Source organism: Suncus etruscus, chromosome 15, assembly GCF_024139225.1.
Source record: "Suncus etruscus isolate mSunEtr1 chromosome 15, mSunEtr1.pri.cur, whole genome shotgun sequence".
Lineage (NCBI taxonomy): Eukaryota > Metazoa > Chordata > Mammalia > Eulipotyphla > Soricidae > Suncus > Suncus etruscus.
Window position 1 is genome coordinate 30,164,110 of NC_064862.1, and position 12,931 is coordinate 30,177,040.

Genomic DNA, 12,931 nt, shown 5'->3' on the forward strand with positions numbered 1-12,931 from the left:
TTTTTATTGTAGTTGAAGCAGTTGGTCACAACCTTGTTAGTGTGTATGGTTTTGATGCACCTAGTCACTGGCACCCTTAAAGCCCAAGGTCCTCCAACACAATTCTTGGTGTCACATTAGTCTACCTCTTTCTGCCTCCACTGCACTTTCCCCCTGCCATTTATTAACTTCAGTTCTTTAGTCAAGGCCCAAGGGTTCATCATGAAATCCTGACTATTCCTTTGCTCTGTCTCTTGATATCCCACTGGCGAGAGTGATCATCTTGTAATTGTCTTTTCTTTCTGATTTATTTCTTTTAACATTTCTGTGTATAGAAAACAGTAAAGTTTCGTCTTTTCACATAGCTGAGTAATATTCCACTGTGTGTATAGACCACAGCTTTTTAATCTATTCTTCTGACAGTGAACAGACCACACTCAGCGGTACTTAGGGGTTACTCCTGGCTCTGCACCAAGGAATTATGCCTACTGGTGCTTGGGAAATCAGCCAAGGTTCTGGGGACCAAACCCAGGTAGGTCGTGTGCATGGCAGGCATCCCACCTGCCGTACTGTCTCTCTAGCCCTTCCATTTAATTTTTGGAGAAGTCTCTATATTGTTGTCTGTAGAAGACAAACCAGAGGACATGCCTTTAACCATTGATGAGGGATCCGGGACAGATTCATCAGCATCTGTGCTGCAATACAGACAGGAGTCACTCAATCCCAACGCTGCCCCTTGCTAGCTGTGTGACTTTAGAAGAATGACTTAACTCTCTGGGCAGCCTTCTCCCATCTATCATAGCAATGTCCTTACTGTATACACAAACTCTCCAATTTCTCTGCTATACCACAAACACTTTAAAAGACCACAGAGGCAAGAACAGCCCAAATACACACTTGTCCCAGCTTCTACCTTTCCCCAGGAAGAACTTACTACCCCTTGGCCCCCCAGAGCAGGCCATAGCCACCCCACACCCCATCTCCTCCCTTCTAGAAATGAACTTCCTCACTTCCCATTGCGCCCGATGCCCTGGGAGTCCCTATAAATCACCGTTGGTTTGGGTTGCACATTTTTACACATTGCCCTTTTAATGTCTCTCAGAAAATATAAATAAAGCATACATAACCATTAGAACACTCCGAATCCTGAAAAGTACATAAGAATTTATTTGTCTCCGTGCAGATCATACATATTGTATTAAAACCGCATAAAGGGGTTTAATAAAATGGTAGAAAGAGAGGCAGGAGTGAGAGTCTCGGGTGGCGGGGAGAGGGGCCAGTGATCGCTCTTTGATGCCTGTTAAATGTTCCGACAGATGAACCCTATATTCTGCCAGGAAATGAGTTTGCCACCAGCCCATCGGGCCTGTCGGCGATGGCCAGCCTCGCCGCGGTCATCCCTCTTCCGCACGCTGCAATACATTACACCGCCTCCATTTTTCATTCCTTGCTGCCCGAAATGCAAATTTCTCCTCTGTTGTTTATATTAGGTTTTCAAATATATGGAAATCCAGAGATCGGGAGGGAAATGCCAGGGCCACGGAGGCATTCAATCCGTCTTTTTCCTCTGACCGACTCCCTTCCATCACTTACAGGATGCGTGATGGGGGCTTCGTCCTAGGTCCCCCAACCCTGGGGGCCTGGAATGGGCTCCAGGATCACTGCCACTGAGGGGGCTATGGGGGACAGCAATGCTGATAAGGAGATGACACCTTTTGCCTCATTCTCTGTCTCAGGGGAGGCCCCAGGGTTAAATTCCTACATTCAGTAATAAGAATTCACTGAGCCCCACCAGATGTCAGAGCCCTCCAATACCGAAGCTTTTCAGAGCTCTCCTCACCTACAGATCTGGGAGGAAATGCTTTGCCCTAGTGTCTCATCATGTTATCCCCATCATCTGCTGGTGTGTTTGTCATTTTGATTCGACAAATGAGGAACGATGACTGCACAGAATCCATCTGACAATAGGCAGCCAGGAAAGGCAAAGGTTGGGTGTTGAACCCTGGTCCCATAAGCACTAGTGCCTGTGCCAGGGCCCCACAAGCTCCTTTCTTTCTGCAAGGAAATGAATTGCTTAGGTTCTGCAAATCCTGTAGTCCCTGTTGTGATGACTCAACTCTGCTTTTGCATGTCAGCAACAAGCTTTGCCAATGAGCAAGCAGAGGGGCTGTGTACCAATAAAACTTTATTTATAAGATACCCATGGTGGGGCTGGAGAGATAGCATGGAGTTAAGGCACTTGCCTTTCATGCAGAAGAATGGTGATTCAAATCCTGGCATCCCATATGGTCCCCTCTGCCTGCCAGGAGTGATTTCTGAGCGTAGAGCCAGGAGTAACCCCTGAGCATTGCCGAATGTGACCCAAAAACCAATAATAATAATAATAATAATAATAATAATAATAATAATAATAATAAGATACCCATGGTGAGCAAAAGGGCTATATAATAGGCAGAGTCTAGTTCTGCCCTCCTATCACTTCCCCAGACAAGGTCTGGGAATTGGAAGTTTGATCGTGTCCCACAGCGACCACATCTTGCAGATGCTTATATTCAGCACCAGTCTTGTCCTTCCAGGCCACTTTTTCTTCATCAATATGATGAGGTTATTTCAACCTCTCTGAGACCCAGTGAAGTAGGAGTTTTCATGATATGCACTCTACAGATTCGGTGTTCATACTGTGAGACAGCGGCAGAGCTTGCCTACAAACCAACTGGGACTCAGTTCTTAATGGGATCCAAGGGTTGACATGAATGTGAGCAGATTCTACTTGTGTTAGGCATTGAGTGGATTCTTAGACTCTAAGATGGTTCCCAGGCTGGCATCAGGATGGAATGTAGCATAGTGGTGAGTGAGTGAGACCAGCATGAGAATGTAAATGAAAGCATCATCTCCTCCTACCATTCTCAAGAGGATGAGAGAGAGGTGGAGCAAATGCCAATGAATGGAGAAGGAGGCAGAAGGGGACGATGCTTTGCTAGCCAGAAGGTGCTTCAGAGAGCCTGCAAAGCTCCAGAAGCCAGGAAGAGGCACACACGGAGCAGATTCTCCCTTCATCACCTTATGGAAGAAGCAATTATGCCAAGGCCATGAGTCTGGACTTTTAACTTCTAGATTTTCAAGTCATGTAAACCAGCCAGTGTGGAGAAGCCAGTTGTGATGAGCCAAGGAAATAAGCTCAGCCTGTGTTCCAGCCACCAGCTCTAAACTGCCCCTAATAGCCCATCCAGATTCTAGATCTGGATGCCAGGTCTCCTTCCTCTTAATTACCAGTAGACCCTCTGCAGACTGAGTGATCTAGGTCTCCCTGACAAAGCACTGACCAGGCCCCCAAGGGGACAAACTCTTGACTGATATACACAGAAGTGACTCATGCTACTAATTGTGGGCCTTTTGGTGTGAGGCTGAGAATCACCAGGGGTAGGAAGGTCCCTCTCCCTACACAGCTTGAAGACCCTGGGGTGTTGCCAGTAGCTATAACCAAGACATCCCTCACCATTTTGGCAGATTTGTCCACAGGGATTTCTTGTTTACCTTAATCTCAGATGCCATGGACCAGGTACATGGGTGCTAGGCAGGGTTCCCATTAAAGCAGGAGTCTTCAAACTTTTTAAAGTGGGGGCTGGATTATGGTCCCTTAGAGAGCTGGAGGGCCGGATTACAGTCCCTTAGAGAGCTGGAGGGCCGGACTATATGAGCTACTAATTCCTACTCACACTGCACATATCTTATATAAATAAAATGAAAACCATTTATAAATAAACAGATCACGCACCAGTATTTCAATGGGAACTGTGGGCCTGCTTTTGGCTAATGAGATGGTCAATGTCCGGTTCCATATTTGTCACGGCCAGCCGTAACAAGTGATGCAAGTGGGCATCAGTTAATCTTGATCTGGTTGGAGATTTCAGATGTTTCATTCTTGAAAAAGTCTGTTCACAGGCATAAGTGTTACCAACGATGGTTACCATTTTGAGTGCATGGTTCCTGATATTTGGATATACTCTGAGTGTATATGCTGGCAGGTATCTTGGCAACCAAACAGCACAACCAAACAGCGCTCACTGCTGGCGGGCCGGATCAGACTCCTCTTCGGGCCGCATGTGGCCCTCGGACCGTAGTTTGAAGACCCCTGCCTTAAAGACTTTCACTTGACAAGCACTTTTGGGGGTCTGAAGTAGAGAGTAGTGGATGCCAACACCAGCCATGGGGGCATCATTGTCACTTCAGAAGCTTTTTACCAGAGATGAGCAACCCTCAGACCTCTCCAAAAATAGAGGCCAGAAAGGCTGGGGACAGATGACTATGTGTTTTCTGATGCTTCTAGGAGCTTGACATTTGAGAAGACAGATATGGGGAGGGCAGGGCCTGGGCTTCAATGCACCCATGTTCTGTGTGGTAAAATCCTAACTCAGAGCCCTGGATTCCAGTTCTGGAGATGGAACGAATCCTGCAGAACCAACCAAAACAAAGATGGAGCATCAAATTCCACTCCTTCAAATGTTGACTCATCTATGAGTCCATTGGGCCCAGGTAGCAGAGATACTGTCTTCCCATTCTGGTCCATTAAAATAGAATATTAAAGTACTGGAGATACAGTTTAGATACTACAGGAGTAGTAGCTGGCAACTGCCAGCTTGTGGCTGACTTAATTCAATCCCTAATGCCTCATAGAGTTCCTCCAAGCACTGCCAGGAGTGACCTCTAAGCATAGAGTTTAGAAATAAACCCTGCCAATATGGGCCCAAAACCAGGAACTAAAGGAAGAAAATTGACTTCCAAGATACTTTCATAGAGGTGCCCAACAGCACCAACTATGAGAAATGGCCTTATCCAGTCACAAAGAGTCACATAAAAATAACACTTAGGTGGGAGCATAGCATGAAAGGCCAGGGACTGCAGTCCAGGGAACTGCTGTTGGTAGGGGACAGCTTTGAGGAAGAAGATTGTTAGAGAAGATGGAGGGCAGTCAGGGAACACAGTGCATGGCTGCATTGAAGGGCACTGAGTTGGACACTTCATAATGGCCACCCTGGAGTTGGTTTTATATGTAGGCTTTATCACAACAGAGAGTGGGGCTGGGCTGGGCTCTAGAGCTCCAAGTCCCACAGGGCAGGGAAGGAAGCTTTGCCAAGAGCAGGCAGTGTCCAGAAAGGTCTATTTAAAGATGTGGTGAACCTTCCCAGCTCTGAGCCCTTCCATGCTGCAGTGAACATGAACCCACATCAGAGATGGACCCGAAGCATGGCTTCCACCCTGAGGTCACATTTGGAGACACCCTCTCTGTCCTGGGGTGCAATGCTCTGTGGCACAGACTATTTGAGAGATGTCTTTATGCTGGTTTTTCATGGCTGCAGCTAAAGACTCTTCCCTGCCCAAGACCAATTGTGACCCTCTAAGTTCTGCCTTCATGCCCTTAGCAACTATGTCCCATAGAGGACGGGAAGGGCCCCTCTTCCTCTCTACTCCCAGACACAGCTCAGCACAGATTCAGGGGCTCCATAGTCCTAAGAGCCATCCCTACCTTCCCTGCCCCAAAATAACTCTTACCCTTAGGCAATCTTGGGGGGCTGCGCTTTAGTAGATAAGGCTCAAGAGTAGGGAAGCTGAGGTCTTGATCCTGGACTGAAGTGCCCCACCCCTAAACACTGCCAAAACCTAAAGCAAGAGACCTGGGGTGTTGTGCCAGTCTGAGCTCACCCCCTGCTCATCTCTGGTGGAAACCTCAAGTCGCTGTTTTCTTCAGTCCTCATCTAAGGCACCCTGATTGCATGCTGAACATCAAGCTCTTTGTTAAGTGCTCATCAGAGCCTCTGTGGATCCCCCACCCACCCCAGGGAATGTCACCATGAGAATGTCCCACCTTTTGAGCCCCAGGGCCAGGCCTGCAGGCAGTGCCTTTACTTGCCTGTGGCCTGAGCTTGGAGCTGCTCCAATGCTGTGTCTGCAGCTCATGATCGCCACATGGGTCGATCCATCATTAACCAAGGTCAAGGCGCAGGTGCCTCCCATCATTTCTCAATTACGAGTGGCCCCTGGGCCAGCACCATAAAGTGGGCTCCACTTGACTCCTATTAATTAAATCTCACAGGCTCCAGGGAAGAAACCAGAGAGGGGGGTGCGGGTGACCAGCTGGCCTCTCCCTGGAATTGTGGTCACCTCTTTCTTCTTGTTCTTTCCCTTTGGTTTCGATTTGGTTGGGAGTGGAAGGTCACACCCTGACAATGCTCAGGGTTTACGCCTGGCTCTGTGCTCAGCAATCAGTCCTGGCTTTGTTCAGGGGACTGCGCAGTGCCGAGGATGGAACTGGGATTGGCCACATGTAAGGCAAGCTCCTTACCCATGCTACTTTCTCTCTATGGCCCCAAAAGACAACTTCTCATGGTAAAAACAGGTTGTGTTCATTGCTTTTTGGGAAGTTATATATCAAGCACTGACTTGAGTGTATGCAGGGCACTCAGCTGGTCTCTGAATAGCCAGCAGGCAAAACGGTACACATAACTTCAAGCCCGTGGTACATGCACACCCAGATTTCAGATGTGTATTTCTGACCCACCCCCAATGTTGCTAGCCAGGAAGAGAGAGATGATCCTGGGTAGGGAAAAGAGGAGAACTGTCTGCTGATGAGGACTTGCCTGGTTCAGGGGTGCTGGGAGGAGGGGGTCTGACAGATGCTCATTTTATTTTATTTTTTAATTTGATTGATTGATTGGTTGGTTTGGGGGTCACACCCAACAGTGCTTAGTGGTTACTCCTGGTTTTGCACTCTGAACTCGGGGGACCATATGGAATGCCAGAGATCAAACCCGGTCCCATCCAGGTCGGCCGCATGCAAGGCAAATGCTCTACTGCTGTGCTATCTCTCTGGCCCAGAGGCTCATTTTATACTTAACCCCTCATTCTGTCCATTGCAGCTTCCGTGGAGCACATTCTTCCCTGCTCACCAGGGATTGGGAAATGCTAAGTCAAGCAAACTGATCAACAAGTTCCAACTACGGCTCTTTACTCTGTCCCCCTCAATCTCTCCTCATCCCAGCATCTGACCTTCCCTTCCTGATGCTAAAGATTGGAGGACTTGGAGACCTGAAGCCAGTCACCCCAAATCCATGGTGGGAATATGTCTGAGCTGCTGCTTATAAAGAAGAGAGTCTATTTAGGCTTCACCTGGAGTCCCTGAAATTGATTTCACTCTGCTTCTCTATCCTCCATCCTTCAAACACTCAGTAAAAGTTAGTACCCCAAGATCCTGGGGTGTGGCTCTCCTGCACACAAGGAAGATAGAAGTGGTCCTCAACAAGGATACCTTGGGAGGTCCATTGACACAGGAGTCCTGAGACAGTCGCCTCTGAGGTTGGGGTACTGCTGCTCCATGTCCCACCCTCATACACACACACACAAACACACCTGTTCATTTGATTCTCTCTGCCACCAGTTGGAGTTTTCAGGTATATTCCCAGAAAATCCTTTGCAAGAGACAGGGTGGCATCTGTGAAAAATTAATCAATTAAAAATGTAAATAAAAATAAATATGTTATGAGAATAATACCCAAAGACAGTATAAATGATGTGGGGGAAGCTTAATTAAACAGAGACAGGACCACCATGACAATAATAGTTGGAAACGATCACTCTGCACAAGAACTAGTAAAATGATGTGCATGATACCCCCCTTCAGTTTTGCAATTTTTCAAACCACGTGCCTAAAAGGGAAAAAAGGGGGAGTAAAAATGAAAGAAAGAGAAGGAAAGTATCTTCTGTGGAGACAAATTGTCAGGGAGAAGGGGAACAGAAAGGAAACTAGGGAATTGGTAGCAGGAAGTGAATATTGGTGAGACGATGTATTGGAATATTGTATGACTGAAACTCAATTATCAACAATTTTTTAATCTTGTATCTCATGATTATTTAATAAAAGATAGAGATTTTCCTAGCCTCATGCTTTCCTCACGCCAAAGTTCTGATGCTTTCTACCACACTGTTCATAAGAAGAGTGGTTGGATGGAGGGGTAAGCCAGCAGAACAGAAAAGAAATGATCATGCAAGCAGACATTCTTTGGAGAAAAATCTCCCAGATTGTGAGTTCCTGTTGGGGAAAAAAAAAGGCATCAGGGCCTCTCTTTCATATTCCTAGGTTTAGAATTTTAGCCTTGCCCTCCCTGACTCTTCCAACTGGGGAGTCAGATACATCTCAAGATTCTGCACCTGAAGATTACTCCTGGAGCCAAGACTGAAATAGGGAAATAGGAAGTCAGAGTTAGTCCGTATTCACTCACCTATCTTTTTATTCATCAATTTATTAACCCATTCACCCATCTATCTACCCATCAGACCATCAGTCCCTTCAACTATCTATCTATTCAACCACCCATAAACTTATCCATCCAACCATCAACCCATCGATCCATCATCTACTCACCCACTCATCCACTCATCCAATATGTATTTGTAAGGGACAGTGTAGGTAGGGCACTTGCTTGCCTTACACACAGGCCACCTGGATTCAATCTCCGGTTCCCCACAGGGCCTCAAGCACTTCCAGCCGTAATTCCTAAGTGCAAGGGCTGAAGAAATGACTGATCACAGTCAGGTATGGCCTGAAACATACAAACAAAGTCAACAAGCCATCATCTTTAGCATCTAGTGCCTCTGTGGTGACTGCTTGATTGGAGACATAATGAAAAACAAAGGTGGGATCCTTCCTACTTGGAGCAACCTGACAAGTCAGACTGGTCAGTGTCACATAGAGATATAAGATAGTTTTTGTGATGTGTAAGAGGTAGGACATGGAAAGGCACCAAAAGGAAAGGTACCCTCAGAAACTTGAATGGGGAAGACAGCTACAAGAAAAAGCTGCCTTTGGGTTATGCCCTAGAGACAAGAAAGAATATTTCAGGGGGCAATAAAGTTAAAAAAAATATTCAAGGCAGAGGAAACAACAGGATTCATAAGCCCTAAAGAGGGAGAAATTTGGTCCATTTCAGGGACATTTTAGCTTTGACAAGGGAGATCATTTTGCCTGGGGGCTGAGATGAATGCTAGTTTTTTCTTCCTGTTTTTGTGATGGGTATGTATTTTTTTTAATAATGAGGGAAAAGCTCTGAAGGTTTGTTCAAATGAAAAGAATGAAACTTCCCAAGGAAAAAAATAGACAACCCAGCAAAGGCTGTCATAGAAAAGGGACTACAAACTGCAACAGAGCAAGTGGAGGGGGACAGTAGTGGCCAGGTTGTTATCTGACCCCTTTACTCCAGGCCCCCATGGGAACTTTCTCTGGGGCCTTGAAGAAGGGGAGAAGGGAGGGGAAGAGTTGGGAGTATCTGGCATGTGGAATAGATATTAATGTCACAGAAGGGGGGACCTGGGGGAGGGCAGACTATTAAAATTCTGTAGTCTTGAAAAATACATAAGTCTAAAATAAGACTAATGAGACATTTACTGGTGTGGTTGCCTCGCATTAATGACCCTGCAGAGGATAAGATCGCAGAAGACTTTCAATGTAATTACCAGGCTAATGATTAGCCTTGACATCACCAGCCCCTGAGATGAAGCCCTTGTTTTGGGTGGCTCTCAAAGTCAGAGTACTATTGACCATCTCACTGCCGGAGCCATCTCAGGGTGCCTGAACCCCACCTTTGCACTATCCTCTCATGGCTTCCTGCCAAAACCCCCCTCACACTCCATGCACCTTCCTCATCACCCCTGCCTCCCTTAGTCCTGCATCCCTGCACGTCAGGACACAATCTCAGAGAGCAGAAACTTCCAGCTGCAACTTGTCAGCACCAGGTGGATAGTAGGGGGGCTTTAAGGGCCTGTCAAAACCAGAGCTTCTGAGCTGCTCTGGATTAAAGGCATCCAGAATATGCCTTTAATGAACCAGTGATGCATTCGCAGAGGAAGACTGTTCAGAACCCTCCCGCCTCATGAGACCAAAGCAAGACACAGCAGGCAACAAAGAATGTATTCAGCATCTCAGAGATCCATTGGCTCTGAGCCCATCAAACTGGCCCATTTGAACAGATGGGGAATGCCGAGGCTCAGAGAACAGCCTTGGTTCCCCAAACATCACCCAGCAAGCCTTTCTGCCTCCATGTGGATAATAGGAAAATAAAAACCAGAATAGCAATTGGTTTTAGCCTTTCCCCTTCTGGAATCCACAGTTCTTCCAACTCCCCAGTGTAGCCCCTGGGGTCCAAAAGCAGAAGGAGGCCTTATTAGTGCTAATCTTTGGTTAGAACTTTGATAAGGGCTCTTGGCTTCCATAAGACACCAGCCTAGACCCTGCACAGACCATGAGCAAGATTCCTGGAAATGAGCTGGGTTGTGGCTGCCAGATGAGCTGTAGTTGTTACTGGGTTGTACGTTACGTGTATAGTTACATGCACATTGTATATCACATGTATAATGTGCATCTTCTTTATCTATAACATATATTCAATGTATTTATTTTATGCTACATAATATATCATGTAACTAGAGTATCTACATTTTGTGCTATAAAACATGTTTATTTTATAGATGTTGGGGATACTAAGGAAAGAAGAGAGTGAAAAGAGCATTGTTTCCCTCTAGCATTGAAAAGAAACAAGTAGGCAACGAGGCCTAGGAGTGTCACTCCATGCATCTTGCAATCTCTCTGTCTTTGTTACCCACGCCCCTGTTTTTTTCCCACATCTAAGTGATGTGGGGGACTCATTTTCATGTCTGGTATGACGATGAATGGATGAAGATATGGATGGGTTGGTGAATGATTGAAGTGATGAGTGAATAAATAGATGGATGAATAAATGAATGGATAAATGAATGGATGGATGGCTAAAAACTATAGTTTAATGTTAAGTATATGGGGGTTTTGTTTTGAAAATTGATAATATTTTGGGGCCAGAGCAATAGCACAGAGGTAGGACATTTGCCTTACACACAATTGACCTGAGATGGACCCACGTTCAATCCCGGTATCCCACACGGTCCCCCGCCCCCCAAGCCTGCCAGGAGCGATTTCTGAGTGCAGTCAGGAGTCTGAGTACCACTGAGTGTGGCCCAAAAACCAAAAAGAAAGAAAAGAAAGAAAAGAAAGAAAGAAAGAAAGAAAGAAAGAAGAAAGAAAGAAAGAAAGAAAGAAAGAAAGAAAGAAAGAAAGAAAGAAAGAAAGAAGAAAGAAAGAAAGAAAGAGAGAGAGAGAGAGAGAGAGAGAGAGAGAGAGAGAGAGAGGAGGAAGGAAGGAAGGAAGGAAGGAAGGAAGGAAGGAAGGAAGGAAGGAAGGAAGGAAGGAAGGAGAAGAAGAAAGAAAGAAGAAAGAAAGAAAGAAAGAAAGAAGAAAGAAAGAAAGAAGAAAGAAAGAAAGAAAGAAAGAAAGAAAGAAAGAAAGAAAAAGAAATCTTTTAAAAGTGATATTTCTATGACTTATCGTAAATATGAAGGGAAGTCCCCTTTGATGTGTTTATTTATTTGTTGTTGTTGTTTTTGTTTTTGGGCCATACCTGGTGATGCTCAGAGGTCACTCCTGGCTATGCACTCAGACATCTCATACTTACCTGGCAGGGATGATACCATGATCACAAACGTGGTTTCCCCAGGGCGAGGCTCACCCATTGCACTCCAGGTGTGCTGACCCCTGCGATTTCCCCAAATGTGGGAAAACCGACTGCGTAATTTGTGGTAGTGGGGGACTGCATGCGCGCTCTCCCCTTAAAAAAAGAAATCTCTCCTGGCTTGGGGGACCATATGGGATTCCAGAGGATTGAACCACAGTGTGTCCTAGGTCAGCCACATGCAAGGCAAACACCCTCAGAAATCGCTCCCTGGCTGAGGGGACCATATGGGACTCTGGGGATGGAACTGTGGTCCATCCTAGGTCAGCCACATGCAAGGCAAACACCCTACTGCTGCACCACTGCTCAGGTACCTGATGTGTTTCTTTGTAGCCCGTAGCAGAGCTGTTTCCATATACATCCTTATGCTGCAAGTTACAACTTCCAAGAACTCATAGAAACTGTTAACTGAAGATTACCATAGCAGGCCAAAGTCTTTAGACCAGATGAGTACATAGATCTTTACAAATGCTCTGTTAGGCATCTATGGAAATTTTCTGCAAGGAAATAAGACCCACAATGTCAGCAGGATCTGGACCAAAAAATGGTAGAGGCAATGTAAGATTCAGTACATGACTCAGAACCAAAATGAAGAAGGTATTTGTGAACTTATTTCAGTGCTTCTCAATTATTTTCTGTCATGCCCCCCCCAGGAAGAAGAAAACATTTTTCACACACACCCCACATGACTGTAATTAATATCTTTATTAAAAGCTTTAACAAAAATATAAAATATATTTTTATATATAAAATATATTTTATATATATTTTATATATAAAATATATTTTATATATATTTATATATAAAAATATAAAAGCAAAACAAAAATATATCAAATAATTTGAGCTGATTTTTTTAATTAGAGGTGATGTCAAAATTAATGGCTACAATGAGCATGATTTGCAATGCATAGCTTTTCGAAGCGGGCTTTGAAGCAGGACACAGCAACTCTCAGCTCCAGAGACATACAGAGATATAAACACAGGGCTTAGCTTGTTATGACAGTTTGCCGAGGTCAAATGCTCCCCCCTTTACGAAGCCTTGTGCCCCACCTGGGGGGTGCACCCCACTATTTGAGAAGCACTGGCTTATCTTATGCATGAGTTTAGCCATATAAGGTATCATAAAAGAACCACTTATACATAGACAAGAAATTTCTGGTGAAACAGTACCAGATCACAGGGGTCTGGAGCAATCGACACTGGACAGCAAGGAAGAATAAAATGAAAAAGTTTGGCAGAGAGAAATTCATTGAGACCCCCTGCTGTGGCATGGCAGAACCTCCAGAAAATTGGGGCATTGAATCTCATAATAAATATCTGTGTCTCACAAACTCAAATATCTTGGAATCAACTTGACTAAA

The 12,931-nt window shown here is 45.3% G+C and overlaps 1 non-coding gene across 1 annotated transcript; it reads left to right on the forward strand.

The window, feature by feature from the left end:
* Positions 1–11,502: 11,502 nt before the first annotated feature.
* On the forward strand, positions 11,503–11,666 carry LOC126031884 (U1 spliceosomal RNA). The gene has a single exon (XR_007503692.1). It is a non-coding gene; the product is annotated as a U1 spliceosomal RNA (small nuclear RNA).
* Positions 11,667–12,931: the final 1,265 nt, after the last annotated feature.